At 46.9% G+C, this 18,597-nt stretch overlaps 1 protein-coding gene across 1 annotated transcript in view; it reads right to left on the bottom strand.

Moving 5' to 3' along the window:
- LOC132869956 (uncharacterized) overlaps positions 1-18,597 on the bottom strand; it is a 102,253-nt gene that overhangs the window by 49,646 nt on the left and 34,010 nt on the right.

The raw sequence follows: 18,597 nt of genomic DNA, 5'->3' as shown, positions 1-18,597 counted from the left end.
CTCGTGGCGAGCGAGGGCCTCACGTTGGCTGGTGAGCGTACGTCCATGAGCGTCCATGGTCGCTCCGAAGCGTGTCAAAGCTGCCATAATTCCCTGAAGGTTGGCCGGGTAGACAGTTGAAGCAGCCTCTGCTGAGTCGGTCATGACGGAGTCTTTCTGTTAGGGTTTTGCTGGGATTCGAACCTGGTTCGTTGGTGTGATAATCCAGCAAACCCCCACTAGGCCACCAGGGGGATGACTCAAATGCAGAGGCGTGAGGCGGAAGTAGAAAAAGAATCAAATGGTTTATTTAAACTATATACACTATATACAGGGCAAAACAAAAGACAAAAAAAACCAAAGAGTAAATCCAAAAGAAAAGCAAAGTGCAAAAATTCAAAAGCTAAGAAGATCAAAAACACAGTACAAAGGAAACTGGAGATAAACATAACAGCACAAAGACTCCGTGACAAGAGGACTGAACTCAGGGGTATAAATAGACAAACTAATTAAGGACACAGGTGAAGATAATTAGGCAATTAACACAAACTCAAAACACAGGAACAGTGGCGGCCTCTAGAGGCCAAAATGAACACGACATGAAAAGGAAATAACAGCGGCCTCTAGAGGCCAAAACAGTCCTAGTCCTAACACTCATATGCTACCAGATTATGACACTCTTTGGGCTGTTAGAGGAAGCTGTTAGGGCTACAAGGTCAAATACTGCATTCGATCTCCCTATAGAAACACTAAAATGGGAAGGACATGTAAGCTTATTTACATTGCATCATTTGCGCTTTGTTTTGGGAGTTGATCCTTCAATAAAGTTGTCCTTTTCAGTTCTTTGACTTGTCCTTGTTTTTTGCACTTTTTATGACTAAACACAAAGACAGAGGGGTTGCTGGCTTCATGACTTGGATCATCAGACTTTACTCCACCACTGAAGTGTGCAGAACACAGTCACGTGTTATCTGTCGGTGTAAAATTTTCACGGCGAATTCTGTCTAATCATACTTTTCGATGCTGAGCTTTTTTATGTATTCTCTAAAACTTTAAATCTCATCTCTCTCATCTCATTATCTGTAGCCACTTTATCCTGTTCTACAGGGTCGCAGGCAAGCTGGAGCCTATCCCAGCTGACTACGGGCGAAAGGTGGGGTACACCCTGGACAAGTCGCCAGGTCATCACAGGGCTGACACATAGACACAGACAACCATTCACACTCACACTCACACCTACGGTCAATTTAGAGTCACCAGTTAACCTAACCTGCATGTCTTTGGACTGTGGGGGAAACCGGAGCACCCGGAGGAAACCCACGCGGACACGGGGAGAACATGCAAACTCTGCACAGAAAGGCCCTTGCCGGCCACGGGGCTCGAACCTGGACCTTCTTGCTGTGAGGCGACAGTGCTAACCACTACACCACCGTGCCGCCCCACTTTAAATCAGGAAAAGTAATTTTTCCTCCGTGTGAATTCGAAGAAATGACTGAGGTTATCTGACTTAGTAAACAAATATAGCGCCTGGTTACCCCCCAAGGCGCAAAGCATTATGCGTAATGTGAAAGTAGTCAATGTGATATTTTTGTCTTTCACGATGGCCACCATGTCAGATGAGGTACTCATAGTGTTATAAATGTATGTCTTGTCTTGTTTTGGTCAGGAGACTGGCAGCACTCCAGGTCTGACCCTGACTAATCATCATTCTATATCGTCGGGGAAGAGGGTCAAGAAATGGTCACTGAATCATGACTATCAAGGAACACATTGTAGGAGTTCTCAAACCAGGTGAGAAAATCCAAAAAATTCTGTCTGACATGCTAGACTTTTCACTGGGACATCCCAGACGCCACAACACTGTTCTTTGATTATGTCACATTACACGACCCTTTCATCATTCCTGACTTTGATATTCAGGCCTGACACTGGAAATCGTGTCAAAATCAGTCTGAATTTGTGTCATCTGATCCCGGCAAAGCAACATGCAGGTTTGTGGTTTGACTATAAGCTAACTTGCCCCATATGTGAACATGTACACTCACCGACCACTTTTTTAGGAACACCCATCCATGCATCCACCTGCTTTTTTATGCAGTTCTCGAATCAGCCAATCCCTTGACAGCAGCACAATGCATCAAATCATGCAGATACAAATCAAGAGCTTCAGCTAATGCTGACTTCAAACATCAGAATAGGAAAAATTGTGATCTCAAAGTGTGACTTTCTTTCATTTTGGCATGGGTGTTGGTTTGAGCCAGATGGACTGGTTTGAGTATTTCAGAAACTGTGCTGATCTCCTGGGGGTTTGACACACAACAGTCTGTAGAGTTTACACAGACAGAATGGTGTGAAAAAACAAAAAAACAATGAGTTGAGTGAGCAACAGTTCTGTGGGTGGAAACAAACGCCTTGTTGATAAGAGAGGTCAGAGGAAAATGGTCAGATTGGTTCGAGCTTTTTTGCCAGGAAGGATATAGTAAATCATGTAATCACTCTTTACAACCGTGGTGAACAGAAAAGCATCTCAGCATGCAACAGCAGAAGAACACATTGGGTTCCAGTCCTGCAGCCAAGAACAGGAGTCTTAGACTCAAGAACAAGTTCCTATTAAAGTGGCTGGTGAGTGTATATCTCCAAATCTCACATGAGCTGTGTAGGATTGATGAAGTCAAGTTTTTTGATCGATTTCCAACTTAACGTCCTCATATGGAAGACAACACAGCCCATCTCCATCTTTCTTTTGCTTTTTCTGTCAGTGTGAATGTAAAAAAATGCAGCTAGATTGTTTGTTGGTTAAGAGTGTGTATGTGTGTGTACGCACAGGATTATGGACTTTCTGTATCTCTTTGAAGTGATAGCGGTAGGCAGAAAGGATTTCTCTCTGGCAGCCACAATGCAGCACATACACACAGTTTAATCTTCCACCCTACAAGCACACTTGCCAAACTGCTGTCTCACACAGAGATCCAGAGATCCATGATTCTAGTGCATATGACTTTCCTGATTCCTCACTTTTAATCTTGTAAAACTTTAAAACTGCAACGCTGTTGCAGAAAGTGCAGTATGTGATCACAGATACCACCAATTTCCATGTGGCTTCATCCATCTGCTCACTCTTTGTACAGTTTTAAGTGGCATATTATTGCATAACATACGGTACTAGGCTAGCTACTACATCAACACAAAAAAACCCTCTCCCAGCAGCACTTATTTTATGCCTATATGTTGATAATGGTAATATTTCTTAATCATCCGCTGTCAGGCTATAGTCCTATGAAAATCCATGACCTTGAGTTTGACCTTTCAAGGTCAAAGATCATGGAGCCAAATGAAAGCCTATATGGCACTTCTTGTAAGTTGATAATGGTAAATATCTGTGTACCATCAACCGTTTTCAAGTTATAGCCCTCTGAAAATCTGTGACCTTCAGTTTGACCTTTCAAGGTCAATCAAGGTCAAAGATCATGATATGGGACTTCTTATATGTTGATAATGCTAAACATCTGGCTTTAATATTAATACTTGGTATAATTTTAATGTTCAAATGGCAGAAACATAATTCTACAAATTTAATATCCATATTCAGTCATATTAATTTGTAAACTGTAACTGAAGTGACTTTCAGTCTTAGTCAATCTTTTTCTCATACCAAATTAATCAATTTGGCACCTGGATTTTTATTTTTCTTATACTAGTTTTTGTTTTTTGAGAGTGAAATTTTTTGGGGTTGAGTTTTTGGTAGTTTCTGCTAGTCTCTATTTGATATTCTGTGTTGTTGTGGATTAAAATTAAGATTTTTTTTTGCATTGCTTACTGGAAATAGGTGTCACAAAAGGGTATCAGGTTTAAGTTAGCAGCAAAGGGGATATTGAGAAAACAGACAATACAATAGTACATTTTTACTTTTGCATATACAGATTTAATACACCATCTCTCTAATAACACACAAAGTGGAGTGCCATACTTAAGAGAATATAGTAATGGATCGACCTGATGTTTGATGGCTTTTGTGACTGTATGACGTCTGTACATACGAACGACGTACATATACCACCACAGGGAACCCGATCGTAAGTGCAAGGCAACATATCTCATAAACATTTGAACACCAGACAATGAAATTTATATCTTTATTTACATAAAGTAGATGGGTTTTTATCCAGTGCTTATTTTTAATTTGCTTTTTTCAAAAACAGTGTGGGATTATTTACTAGTACATGTACAGCATTCTGGATAAGAGCGTCTGCTAAATGTCATATAATGTAATGTAATGTAATTTTATGGAAAATATTCATGACAGTTTCACATAAAACTAGTGAAAACAGTTTTATTAGTCAACAGCCGAATCCAAGCCATCAGTACTGGACAGTTCTCCATTTATCAGAAGTTAAAGAAAGTTGGTGACTGTAGTATGTTGAGCGGGTGGGTGGAGCACAGAAGTACGGCAGGGCAGAACTGAGTTTCACAAAACTCTTTATTTGCAGCTTTTCAGCTTTTTTAACAAACTCCCAGTCACACAGACACGCACACACCCATCAGTTGTCTGGTTGGGGAGCGAGACTCTTCTCTCCTCTCCCCCTGCCTTTATACTCCATCCCTGCAACACACACACACACACACACACACACACACACAAATTAACATCAGGTGTAATGACCTAGCCACTTACCTTCCCTGACCCCACCCTCCATTCCCAGACTGCTGCTTGGCCACGCCCCCGCTGCCACATACCCCCACCGCCCGACTAAGGCCAGGGAGCCGTCCGGCCTGAAGCTGACTCCCCCCCCGACGGGACAGGAAGTCCGCCACCACCATCTGCGCCCCCGGCCTGTGGATCACCTCGAACTTAAATGGCTGGAGCGCGAGATACCAACGGGTGATCCGCGCATTGGCATCCTTCATGCGGTGGAGCCACTGGAGGGGCGCGTGGTCCGAACAGAGAGTGAAAGAGCGCCCCAGCAGGTAGTATCGGAGGGTGAGGACCGCCCACTTGATGGCGAGACACTCCTTTTCAATTGTGCTGTACTTGCTCTCATGCATCGACAGCTTCCGGCTGATGTACAGCACCGGGCGCTCCTCACCCTCCACCTCCTGGGACAAAACAGCCCCCAGCCCCCTGTCCGATGCATCAGTCTGTAAAATAAAGGGGAGAGAGAAGTCAGGGGAGTGTAAAAGTGGCCCCCACACAGTGCAGCTTTTACCTCAGAGAAGGCCTGTTGGCACTGCTCCATCCACTGGACCGGATCTGGGGCCCCCTTTTTAGTGAGGTCGGTTAGTGGGCTGGTGACATCCGAATAGTTAGGTATAAACCTATAATAATAGCCAGCCAGCCCCAAGAACCGCCTCACCTCCTTTTTGGTCTTGGGCCTCGGGCAGGCCGCAATCGCTGCAGTCTTGTTAATTTGGGGACGCACCTGCCCATGACCCAAGTAGAACCCCAGATACCGTACTTCCATCTGCCCAATCGCACACTTTTTTGGGTTAGCTGTGAGGCCCGCTCGCCTCAGCGACTTTAGAACAGCCCTCAGGTGTTCCAAGTGCCGCGGCCAATCATGACTATAGATTATTATATCATCTAGATAGGCGGCCGCGTAGGCAGCATGAGGGCGGAGGACCCTGTCCATAAGCCACTGGAACGTAGCGGGTGCCCCAAATAACCCAAAGGGGAGCGTGACGAATTGGTGTAAACCAAACATTGTAGAAAAGGCCGTTTTCTCTCAGGATAGAGGAGTCAAGGGGATCTGCCAATATCCCTTGGTTAGATCCAGTGTCGAATAAAAGCGAGCAGCGCCTAACCAATCAAACAACTCATCAATGCGAGGCATTGGGTACGCATCAAATTTAGACACCGCATTGACCTTTCTATAGTCCACACAGAACCGGACCGACCCATCAGTCTTGGGAACCAGGACCACTGGGCTGCTCCAGTCACTGTGGGACTCCTCGATTATGCCCATTTCGAGCATGGCCTTGAGTTCATCCCGAACCACCTTTTTCTTGTGTTCGGGCAAGCGGTAAGGGCGGCTACACACTACTACCCCCAGAGGTGTTTCAATGTGGTGTTCTATGAGGTGGGTACGACCCGGAAGGGGCGAGAACACATCGGAAAATTCCTTCTGCAACCTGGCTACCTCCGTGAGTTGGGTCGGCGAGAGGTGGTCTCCACAAGGGACCAGAGTGGTCCGTGATGTTATCTTTTTTACCTCTGGCCCCAGCTCCGCCTTCTCTGGGACGACCGACGCCAACGCCACAGGGACCCCCTCATTCCAGCGTTTTAAAAGGTTGAGGTGGTATACTTGCAGTGCCCCGCCCCTACCCGTTTGCTTTACCTCATAGTTGATGTCCCTGACTCGCCATGTGACCTCGAAGGGCCCTTGCCACTTGGCGACTAATTTAGAACTCGACGTGGGCAATAATACAAGTACTTTTTCTCCTGGCGTGAATTCTCTAAGGCGCGTGCCCCTGTCGTACAGCTGGCTTTGACGTTCTTGTGCCTGCCGTAAATTATCCTGTGTTAATTGCATGAGAGTGTGGAGTTTTGCATGCAGGTCAAGAACCTACTGGATTTCATTTCTACTCTGAAGGTCCTTCCTCCCAATTTTCCCACAGCACATCCAGAATGCCACGCGGCTTACGCCCATATAATAATTCGAAGGGAGAAAACCCTGTGGAGGCTTGCGGGACCTCTCGTACTGCGAACAACAGGGGTTCGAGCCACTTATCCCAATTATGCACATCTTCACTAACGAATTTCCGGATAATGTTTTTGAGTGTCTGGTTGAATCGCTCTACTAATCCATCCGTTTGTGGGTGATATACACTGGTGCGGATGGACTTAATCCCCAGTAACCCATACAGCTCGCGCAGTGTGCATGACATAAATGAGGTGCCTTGGTCTGTCAGGATTTCTTTCAGAATCCCGACCCGGGAGATAACGCGGAAGAGCGCTTCTGCAATACTGTGTGCTGAGATATTGCGGAGAGGCACTGCCTCTGGATATCGCGTTGCATAGTCCACCAGAACTAAAATAAAGCGATATCCCTGTGCTGACCGATCTAATGGCCCGACGAGATCCATCCCAATTTGCTCAAACGGGGTCTCGATTAGAGGAAGAGGGTGCAACGGCGCTTTTGGAGTGGCCGCGGGATTTACTAATTGGCATTCACAGCACGCCACACACCACCGACGGACATCCCCACGAATCCCAGGCCAGTAGAACCGGGCCATTATTCGGGCTAGTGTTTTGTCTTGCCCCAAGTGTCCAGCCATGGGATTAAAGTGAGCCGCATGGAATACGAGTTCCCTACGGCTCTTTGGGATTAACAACTGGGTTACTCGTTCCTTGGTTTGAGTGTCCTGCATCACTCGGTACAATCTATCTTTCATAATAGCAAAATAGGGGAAGGTTGGCGCCGCGCTCGGCTGAAGAGTTTGACCATCGATTACTCTCACTTGGTCAAACGCATGCCACAGAGTCTCGTCTCGCGACTGCTCTAACAGGAAATCCCCAAGGGAATCCCCGAGAGAGGGAGGAGGAGCGGAGTGCTCCTCACTCCGACGCGGTGTTGACGCAGAAGGCTCTGTGACAGCTTCTCCAGCCAATGCCACACCAGGGTCTTCCCGTGACCTACTAGGGCAGGACCCACTGCGTGTTAAATATTCCATTAATTCTTTAAATCCCAGCCAATCAGTACCCAAGATCAATGAGTGGGTAAGACGAGGATTAACCACTGCCTCCATTTTATGCATTTGGCCCCGGAATAGAATATGGACAGACACTAGAGGGTAATGGTGAACATCCCCGTGCACACACAACACTTTCACCGCTTGTGCTCCCCCCAATTCCTCACCTTGCACCAGGCGTTGGTGAATTGAGGTCTGATTGCAACCGGAATCCACCAAAGCATGATATGTATCCCTTTGAATACTCACCGGTACGCGATACTCTCTGGCCCGATCGGGGGCAGTTTCTGGCGCGTCGGGGATCCGGATGAGAGCCCCCACCTCCCTTGCGGGGCTCTGATTCGGGAGACGCTCCGATTCCCCGCCGCACCAGCACACAGGCCCAGGCTTTCCCTCTGCACTGGTGTTATGGGTGTCACTCACCTGAGGGGGAGACAACACAGACACAGAAGAGGGAGATAGGAGGACACCACGGGTGCAACGGGCCGGCTGGGGAGGAGCCAGCCGCTGCCTTCATGGCAGGGGAACGGGGTGGGGAGGGGGACAAGAGACAGGAGAGAGAGAGGGAGAGAGAGAGGGGGAAGAGAAGCGAGGGGAGGCACCTCGTCTGCCTGCCGTCAGCGCCGCCTCCAGATGGTCCTCCACCAGCTCGATGGCTCGTTCCAGCGACGCCAGGTGGTGACACTGGACCCATTCCGCCGTTCCTTCCAGAAGTTGAGAGATAAACTGCTCCAGTGCCACCAGATCGATGATCTCCTTGGCGTCGCGGTCTTCCGCCCTCAGCCACCGCCGGCAGGCGTCCCGGAGTTGCTGGCCGAATGCAAACGGCCAGCCGACTCCATGGGGCAGTTCCCTTCTGTGTGTCCTGGATTTCGGCACCACTGTAGTATGTTGAGCGGGTGCGTGGAGCACAGAAGTATGGCAGGGCAGAACTGAGTTTCACAAAACTCTTTATTTGCAGCTTTTCAGCTTTTTTAACAAATTCCCAGTCACACAGACACGCACACACCCATCAGTCGTCTGGTTGAGGAGCGAGACTCTTCTCTCCTCTCCCCCTACTCCATCCCTGCAACACACACACACATGCACACACACACACACAATTAACATCAGGTGTAATGACCTAGCCACTTACTTTCCCTGACCCTGCCCTCCATTCACAGACTGCTACTTGGCCACACCCCCGCTGCCACAGTGACTTTATACTCTAAAAGTACATTCTAAAAAATTACTTTGATAATGATTAATAAAATGTCAAGTTACATGTTTGCTCCAAAATGCTTACAGAAATTCACAACCTGGTATAGTAACACCAAATCATTAAGCACCTGCTGTTGTCTGTCAGGACCGGATGTCCATTGTGATGGACTTTAAACTTTAAAAATAAATGAATAAATAAATCATGTGCTTTACAGCTTTGAAATATATTCAAATTAACTTTAAATATGGGGCGGCACGGTGGTGTAGTGGTTAGCACTGTTGCCTCACAGCAAGAAGGTCCAGGTTCAAGCCCCGTGGCTGGCAAGGGCCTTTCTGTGCAGAGTTTGCATGTTCTCCCCGTGTCCGTGTGGGTTTCCTCTGGGTGCTCCGGTTTCCCCCACAGTCCAAAGACATGCAGGTTAGGTTAACTGGTGACTCTAAATTGACCATAGGTGTGAATGTGAGTGTGAATGATTGTTTGTGTCTATGTGTCAGCCCTGTGATGACCTGGGCACTTGTCCAGGGTGTACCCCGCCTTTCATCCGTAGTCAGCTGGGATAGCCTCCAGCTTGCCTGCGACCCTGTAGAACAGGATAAAGTGGCTAGAGATCATGAGATGAGATGAGAACTTTAAATACTAGCATTAACTTGTTGGACAGTTGACATTTGTCACCAGACAACTGTTTGATGTATCAAGTTTGAAACATCAAGATCGCAGCTCGAACACTCGGTTGAGCAGTATGCTTCCCAGGAGGGTTTTTTTTTTCTTTCCCAAAGGTTTTTATCCTCTTGATTTTTTTTTGTTTTGTTTTTTTCATCCCGGGCAATGTATCTTTGCATTGTATACTTTTTACCTGAACAATTTCTTACTCTGGACACTCATGTAAACATAATTATTGTACAGTTCAACAGCAATTATGAGCATCTTTCCTTAGTATTAGATAGTCTAAAACTACAGCGGATCGACACTGATTAAAGGAGAACTGAAGTCATTTTTAAACTTTCTTTATTTCTTAAAGTGTTATTCAATTACGTTTTCGGTTTTAGTAACCTTATATCGTGACTCATATTCATTTGTGATAGGAAAGTCCCAGCAAAAGTGAAAGGTAAGATGTATAAGAAAGTAGTGAGACCAGCTGTGATGTATGGATTGGAGACCGTACCCTTAAAAAAGAGACAGGAAGCAAAGTTGGAGGTGGTGGAGTTGAGGATGTTAAGGTTTGCGATGGGAGTGACAAGGTTGGACAGGATAAGGAACGAGTACATCAGAGGGACAGCACATGTAGAGAGCTTGGGAATTAAGCTAAGAGAGATGAGACTGAGATGGTATGGGCACATCCTGAGAAGAGATGCAGAGCATGTGGGAAGGAGAATGTTGAGGATGGAGCTGCTAGGCAGACGAAAACGAGGAAGGCCAAAGAGGAGATACGTGGATGTGGTGAGAGAGGACATGAAAGTGGTAGGTATGGTAGAGAAGGATGCAGAAGACAGGGAGCAATGGAGACGAAAGATCCGCTGTGGCGACCCCTAATCAGGAGCAGCCAAAAGAAGAAGAAGATATTGTGACTCATATTGGCAAATAATTGCAATTAAATATTATACTTATTGGCCTATTCGGTTTTTAGCCATGTTGAATTTAGTTCATTTGGTCCACGGCAGGCGTCGCTTATCTGCACGATCTTCACGAGACTTGTGCAAGACTTCAAAACGTGAAGTCTCAGCCAGGTGTCAGTGCCGCCATTTTGAAAACTGTTTTTCAAATGAAATATTGCACAAAAATGAGTTTAAATGATGATTACTGCCTACGTTTTTTCAAACTTTCCTGATTGCTATCAAAACAAATAAAACTTGATTACATCAGCATTCAAAAGAGGGCGCGCGTGTCTTTTGACAACGTTGGCAGATGTTGGTCACTTTGATTTCCGCTGTACATTTTACTTCTGTCCTACGATGTCTCGCACAGGTCTTGACAAATCTTGTTTACGGCCATTGCTTTGACATATGGACTGATATATCTCATCTCATCTCATTAACTCTAGCCGCTTTATCCTTCTACAGGGTCGCAGGCAAGCTGGAGCCTATCCCAGCTGAGGACTGATATATTACATAGCATATTTCAAACACTCATAACTTGCTATAGCAGAGACAAAATAGCTATCAAAAATGCATTCTTATATTTAATAAAATGTGATAAATAGAATTTTGATAATAAAATATTTGTTGGCGGCACGGTGGTGTAGTGGTTAGCGCTGTCGCCTCACAGCAAGAAGGTCCAGGTTCAAGCCCCGTGGCCGGCAAGGGCCTTTCTGTGTGGAGTTTGCATGTTCTCCCTGTGTCCGCGTGGGTTTCCTCCGGGTGCTCCGGTTTCCCCCACAGTCCAAAGATATGCAGGTTAGGTTAACTGGTGACTCTAAATTGACTGTAGGTTTGAATGTGAGTGTGAATGGTTGTCTGTGTCTATGTGTCAGCCCTGTGATAACCTGGCGACTTGTCCGGGGTGTACCCTGCCTTTCGCCCATAGTCAGCTGGGATAGGCTCCTGTGACCCTGTAGAAAGCGGCTAGAGATAATGAGATGAGAACTGCAGTGCTTATCTCATTATTGGTCTCACTGTCACAAGACAATGCAGCAGCTTATTGATGTGAAGCAAACTATATGACACAATTAAATGGTTCTTTCATGGTGTTGTAATATTATTATTCTAGTCAGGTTGATTTTGTGCCCTTGTAATTATTTTGCTCATACACTCATCAGGAGCTCTGCCTTTAGGCACTGACTATATATATATATATATATATATATATATATATATATATATATATATATAAAAAAAAAATCTCCTTCTCACCCCCGGCGGGGGGGTGGTATCCATGTCATCCTCAAGCTCGGGTCCTCTACCAGAGGCCTGGGAGTTTGAGGGTTCTGCGCAGTATCTTCGATGTTCCTAGGACTGCGCTCTTCTGGACTGAGGCTTCAGATGTTGTTCCTGGGATTTGCTGGAGCCACTCTCCCAGTTTGGGGGTTACTGCCCCAAGTGCCCCCACTACCACGGGGACCACGCAACCCTTGACCTTCCACATCCGTTCCAGCTGCTCTTTCAACCCTTGATACTTCTCAAGTTTCTCCTGTTCCTTCTTCCTGATGTTGGCGTCAGCTGGGATCGCCACATCTATCACCACCACCCTCTTCTGCTCTTTGTCCACCACCACTATGTCCGGTTGGTTAGCCAGGATCTGTTTGTCAGTCTGGAAGCTGAAGTCCCACAGAATCTTGGCCCTGTTGTTCTCAGCCACCTTCTGTGGTATGGCCCATTGGGACTTGGGTATTTCTATTCCATACTGGTTGCAGATGTTCCTGTATACTATCCCAGCCACTTGGTTGTGCCTCTCCATGTACGCTGATCCAGCTAGCATCTTACACCCTGCTACTATGTGCTGGACTGTTTCAGGGGCTTCTTTGCACAGTCTGCATCTTGGGTCTGATCTACTCTGGTAGATCCTGGCCTCTATGGCTCTTGTGCTTATGGCCTGTTCTTGTGCTGCCATGATTAGTGCCTCTGTGCTGTCTGTCAGTCCTGCATTATCCAGCCACTGGTAGGATTTCTTGATATCAGCCACTTCCTCTATCTGACGGTGGTACATGCCATGTAGGGGTTTGTCTCTCCAGGTTGTCTGTTCCTCCTCCTCCTCTGCACTCTCATCAGGGTTCTGCTGCCTGAGACATTCACTTAGCAGTTCATCCTTTGGGGCCATCTTTCTGATGTATTCTCGGATTTTCGATGTTTCATCCTGGACCGTGGTCTTGACGCTCACTAGCCCTCGGCCTCCCTCTTTCCGCTTAGTGTATAGTCTCAGGGTGCTGGACTTGGGGTGGAACCCTCCATGCATGGTGAGGAGCTTTCTAGTCTTGATATCTGTGGCTTCTATCTCCTCCTTTGGCCAGTTTATGATACCAGCGGGGTATCTGATGACTGGTAGTGCGTACATGTTGATGGCTCGGACCTTGTTCTTACCATTCAGCTGACTTTTCAGGACCTGCCTTACTCTCTGGAGGTATTTGGCTGTGGTTGACTTCCTTGTGGCCTCTTCATGGTTTCCATTAGCCTGTGGGATGCCAAGGTACTTGTAGCTGTCTTGGATATCACCTATGTTGCCCTCTGGTAGGTCAATCCCTTCAGTCCGGATCATCTTGCCTCTCTTTGAGACCATCCGGCCACACTTGTCCAATCCGAATGACATCCCTATGTCATCGCTGTAGATCCGGGTGGTGTGGATCAGCGAGTCTATTTCTCGCTCATTCCTGGCATACAGCTTGATGTCATCCATGTAGAGCAGGTGGCTGATTGTTGCCCCACTACGGAATCGGTACCCGTAGCCGCTCTTCGTGATGATCTGACTGAGGGGGTTCAGGCCTATGCAGAACAGCAGTGGTGATAGCGCATCTCCTTGGTATATGCCGCACTTGATGTTGACTTGGGCAATGGGTTTTGAGTTGGCCTCTAGGGTTGTCTTCCACATTTCCATTGAGTTCTGTATGAAGGTCCTTAGGTTCCTGTTGATCTTATACAGTTCCAGACATTCCAGTATCCATGTGTGTGGCATTGAGTCGTAGGCTTTCTTGTAGTCAATCCAGGCAGTGCACAGGTTGGTCTGTCTCTTCTTACAGTCTCGGGCAACTGTTCTATCGGCCAGTAGCTGGTGCTTGGCTCCTCTGGTGTTACTGCCAATTCCTTTCTGTGCCTCGCTCATGTATTGAGCCACATGCTTACTCATTTTTGCCGCAATGATGCCTGACAGGGCCTTCCATGTTGTGCAGAGACAGGTAATTGGCCGGTAGTTGGATGGGATGGGTCCCTTCTGGGGGTCCTTCATGATTAGGACTGTCCTGCCTTGGGTTAGCCATTCTGGGTGGGTTCCATCCCTCAGCAGCTGGTTCATCTGTGCTGCTAGGCGTTCATGGAGTGCAGTTAGCTTCTTCAGCCAGTACGTATGGATCATATCGGGGCCTGGTGCTGTCCAGCTCTTCATCTTTGACACTCTTTCTTGGACGTCTGCCATTGAGATGGTTACTGGTTCTTGTTCTGGGAGGTTGCTGTGGTCAGCTCTTAGGTCCACTAACCATTGGGCATCGGTGTGATGCCTTTCTTTCCCATATGTCTTTCCAGTATTTTTCCACCTCAGCTCTTGGTGGGTCTGACCGGTTGTTGTTCCCCTGCCATTGAGAGTACACCTTGGCTGGTTCAGTGGAGAACAGCTTGTTTATTCTCCTGGCCTCTCCTTCCTTAGTGTATCTCCTCAACCGGGTGGCCAGAGCTGTTAGTCGCTGTTTGGCAGTTTCGAGTGCCTCTGGTATGGAGAGTGAGTTGTACTTCCTGGGCGCCCCTTTATTCACCATGTTCCCTTTCTGTAGTTCAGCTAGCTGGCTAACTAGCTGAACTGCCTTTATCTTGGCCTCTAATCGTCTCTTCCATGGTGGATACTGTTTGTTATGTCCCGAGCCCACCTTGTGTCCAAGCATCTCCATGATTACTGTTGCTGTACTGTGTATCAGCTTGTTGGTCTCAGTGATGGTTCTTGTGGAGATTGTCTTCAGAGCAGCATTCACATCTACTAGTAGATCTTCTGAAGGTACTTGGCAACTCAGCTTCGGTATTCGTCGGGGGCTCCAGGTTTCCAGTTGGGTCACGATCTTCCTTCTCAGGTCAGCAGCTCTTGTGTTGAGGCTGTTAACTGTTGGGGCTTGGTACCCAATCTCTGGTTGTGGGGATGATGACATCTCCCCGCTGACCTGTCTTCCTGGCTCCCCCTTGCCGTAGTATCGTTGTTGTATTTCATTAATCTCTAGTTGTGATAGCAGATTTCGATTATGGATGTTGGAACACTGGGCTAATAGCTGCTTCTTTGTTAGCCTTGATTGTGGGTTTCGAAGTATCCAATGGTCCCACATTCTCTGCATGTATCCCCTCTCTCTGGGATTGCTTGTATAGTAGCATTCCAGCAAATCCGTATTTTCTGTCCTCGTCCATCCATGTCTTGTTCCAGTAGTTTGCCAGTAGTTTGCCATGTCTTGTTCCAGTAGTTTGCCCTGGTTCCCTAGCAACTGACGCAGACCTTGTTGACCTGGGCGACGTCTGAGCCGGTATGACTCTATCGGTTATGTTTTCACTCATTCCTGAGGTAGGCTGATATATCATGAGGGGTTTTTGCCTAAGGACCCTTACTGGATGATGTTTTGCCCCGACCGGGATTCGAACCCCGATCTCCTGCGTCGTAGTCAGTGAGCATTACCACTGTACTATCCAGCTGAGATATATATATATATATATGGTTGGTCTCATTTGTTTTGTTTAACTGGCTTCTCTTTATCTACTTTTAGGACTTGTGTAAAAATCTGATGATGTTTTCGGTCATATTTATGCAGAAATATAGAAAATTCTAAAGTGTTCACAAACTTTCAAGCACCACTATATATACAGTTGTGCTCATAAGTTTACATACCCTGGCAGAATCTATGATTCTTTGACCATTTTTCAGAGAATATGAATGATAACACAAAAACATCTCTTCCACTCATGCTTAGTGGTTGGGTGAAACCATTTATTGTCAAACGACTGTGTTTTCTCTTTTTAAATCATAATGACAACAGAAACTACCCAAATGACCCTGATCAAAAGTTCACATACCCTGGTGATTTTGGCCTGATAACATGCACAGAAGTTGACACAAATGGGTTTGAATGGCTACTAAAGGTAGCATCCTCACCTGTGATCTGTTTGCTTGTAATCAGTGTGTGTGCATAAAAGCTGAGTGAGTTTCTGGGATCCAGACAGACTCTTGCATCTTTCATCCAACCACTGATGTTTCTGGATTCTGAGTCATGGGGAAAGCAAAAAATTGTCAACGGATCTACGGGAAAAGGTAGTTGAACTGTATAAAACAGGAAAGGGATACAAAAAGATATCCACGGAATTGATAATGCCAGTCAGCAGTGTTCAAACTGTGATTAACAAATAGAAAATCAGGGGCTCTGTTAAAACCAAACCACGGTCAGGTAGACCAACAAAAATTTATGCCAAACAGCACAGAGACAAGCCTCAAAACTTCTGGAACAAGGTAATTTGGAGTGATGAGACCAAAATTGAACTTTTTGGCCACAACCATAAACGTTACATTTGGACAGGCGTCAACATTGCCAATGATGAAAGGAACACCATTCCTACTGTAAAGCACGGAGGTGGATCGCTGATGTTTTGGGGATGTGTGAGCTACAAAGGCACAGGAAACTTGGTCACAGTTGAAGGAAAGATGAATGCAGCACGTTATCAGCAAATACTGGAGGCAAATTTGCACTCATCAGCCTGGAAGCTGCGCATGGGACGTACTTGGACGTTCCAACATGACAACGATCCAAAACACAAGGCCAAGTCAACCTGTCATTGGCTACAGCAGAACAAAGTGAAGGTTCTGGAGTGGCCATCTCAGTCCCCTGACCTCAATATCATCGAGCCACTCTGGGGAGATCTCAAACGTGCAGTTCACGCAAGACAGCCCAGGAATTTACAGGAACTGGAGGCTTTTTGCCAAGAAGAATGGGCAGCTTTACCATCTGAGAAAATAAAGAGCCTCATCCACAACTACAACAAAAGACTTCAGGCTGTCATTGATGTTAGAGGGGGCAATACACGGTATTAAGAACTGGGGTATGTAAACTTTTGATCAGGGTCATTTGGATGTTTTTTGTTGTCATTATGATTTAAAAATAGAAAACACAGTTGTTTATCAATAAATGGCTTCACCCAACCACTAACCATGAGTGGGGAAAAAAGTTTTTGTGTTATCATTCATATTCTCTGAAAAAAGGACAAGAAAGCAAAAATTCTGCCAGGGTATGTAAACTTATGAGCACAACTGTGTATATATATAATATATATATATATATATATATATATATATATATATATATATATATATATAATGTCACACTTTTGAGGTTTTCACTTGACTCATATTGTATATTGTCCTGCTGTCTGGGTGTCGAAGGATAAAGTTCAGTGAATGGAAACAGTATATGGGTGTTTTCTGCTCTGAGTGCAGTCAGATGCTCTCTGATGTTATATACCATAAGTGGCAGCTTAAAAAGCTGTAATGGTTTGCTGAATGGCTGAAAGTGGAAACACTGAATGTACTACCCTGCATTCTGACTCGCAGGAAACACAGTGAAAGGGAAATATTTGTTTCCTGTATCAGTTTCTGATATGAAGTTATGCTCATTAGTTGTGGCAGAGTAAACTAATAAATGAAAATGTGACAGTGGGGGCATGGCCAAGCAGCAGTCTGTGAATGGAGGGCGGGGTCAGGGAAGGTAAGTGGCTAAGTCATTCCGCCTGCTGTCAATTAATGTGTGTGTGTATGTGTTTGTTACAGGGATGGAGCATAAAAGGAGGGAGAGAGCAGAGAAAAGGGGCTTTCTCCTGACCACAATGCATGTGAGTGAGTGAGTGAGTGAGTGAGTGAGTGAGTGAGTGAGTGAGTGAGTGAGTGAGTGAGTGAGTGAAAGCGAGCGAAAGTAAGCTGAAAAGCCAAATAAAGTATTTCTGTGTGAACATCAACTCTCGCCTGCCGTGCTTCTGTGCTCCACCCACATCAGGAACTGCTACAGTGATGCCGAAACCTGGGAGCACAGAAGGGAACCACCCCATGGAGTCCTCCCCATTCGAAGAGCTCATCCTTGCCCTCGCGACCGCCCAGCAGAACCAGCATCAAGCGCTGATCACCTTCCGAAAGGAACAAGAGCAACACTTAAAAGCCTTGATGCTGGCCCAGCAGGAAGATCGCCAGGCGTTACAGCACCTGCTTGCGTCAGCAGGGGCTTTGACCACTGCAGCCGGCACCCTCACGAAGATGGGCCCACAGGATGATCCAGAAGCATTCCTCGCCCTCTTTAAGCAAGCAGCTGAGGCATGGGGGTGGCCGCTGGAGCAGTGCGCGGCACACCTCCTCCCACTCCTGACTGGAGAGGCGCAGCTCGCAGCACAGCAGCTCCCTGCTGACAGCCAACTGGTGTATGCTGACCTGAGGAAAGCTATCCTGCAGAGAGTCGGACGCTCCCTGGAACAACATCACCAGCGCTTCCGGATGCTGGCATTGGAGGAGGTCGGCCAGCCGTTTGCATTTGGCCAGCAACTCCAGGATGCCTGCCAGTGGTGGCTGAGGGCGGAAGACCACATCACTGATGAGATCATCGATCTGGTGGCACTGTAACAGTTTATCTCTCAACTTCCGGAAGGAACGGCGAAACGGGTCCAGTGTCATTGCCCGGCATCGCTGGAACGAGCCATCGAGCTGGCGGAGGACCATCTGGAGGTGGCTCCGATGGCAGGCAGACAAGGCACCTCCCCTCACTTCTCTTCTCTTTCTCTCTTCCCCCGTCTCTCGTCCTCCTTCCCACCCCATCCCCCTGCCACGGCGGCAGCAGCTGGCTCCTCTCCAGCCGGCCTGTCACACCCGTGGTGTCCTCCCATCTCCCTCTTCCATGTCTGTGTTGTTTCCTCCTCAGGTGAGTGACACCCTTAACACCAGTGCAGAGAGAAAGCCTGGGCCGGTGTGCTGGCGCGGCGGGGAATCAGAGCATCTCCAGAGTTGGAGCTCCACAAGGGAGGTGGGAGCTCTAATCCAGATCCCCAACCCGCCCGAAACTGCCCCCAATCAGGCCGGAATGTATCGCATACAGGTAA

Source organism: Neoarius graeffei, chromosome 21, assembly GCF_027579695.1.
Source record: "Neoarius graeffei isolate fNeoGra1 chromosome 21, fNeoGra1.pri, whole genome shotgun sequence".
Taxonomy (NCBI): Eukaryota; Metazoa; Chordata; class Actinopteri; order Siluriformes; family Ariidae; genus Neoarius; species Neoarius graeffei.
Note: the sequence above shows the minus strand (reverse complement) of the source record. Positions and strands in the feature narration are given on the sequence as shown.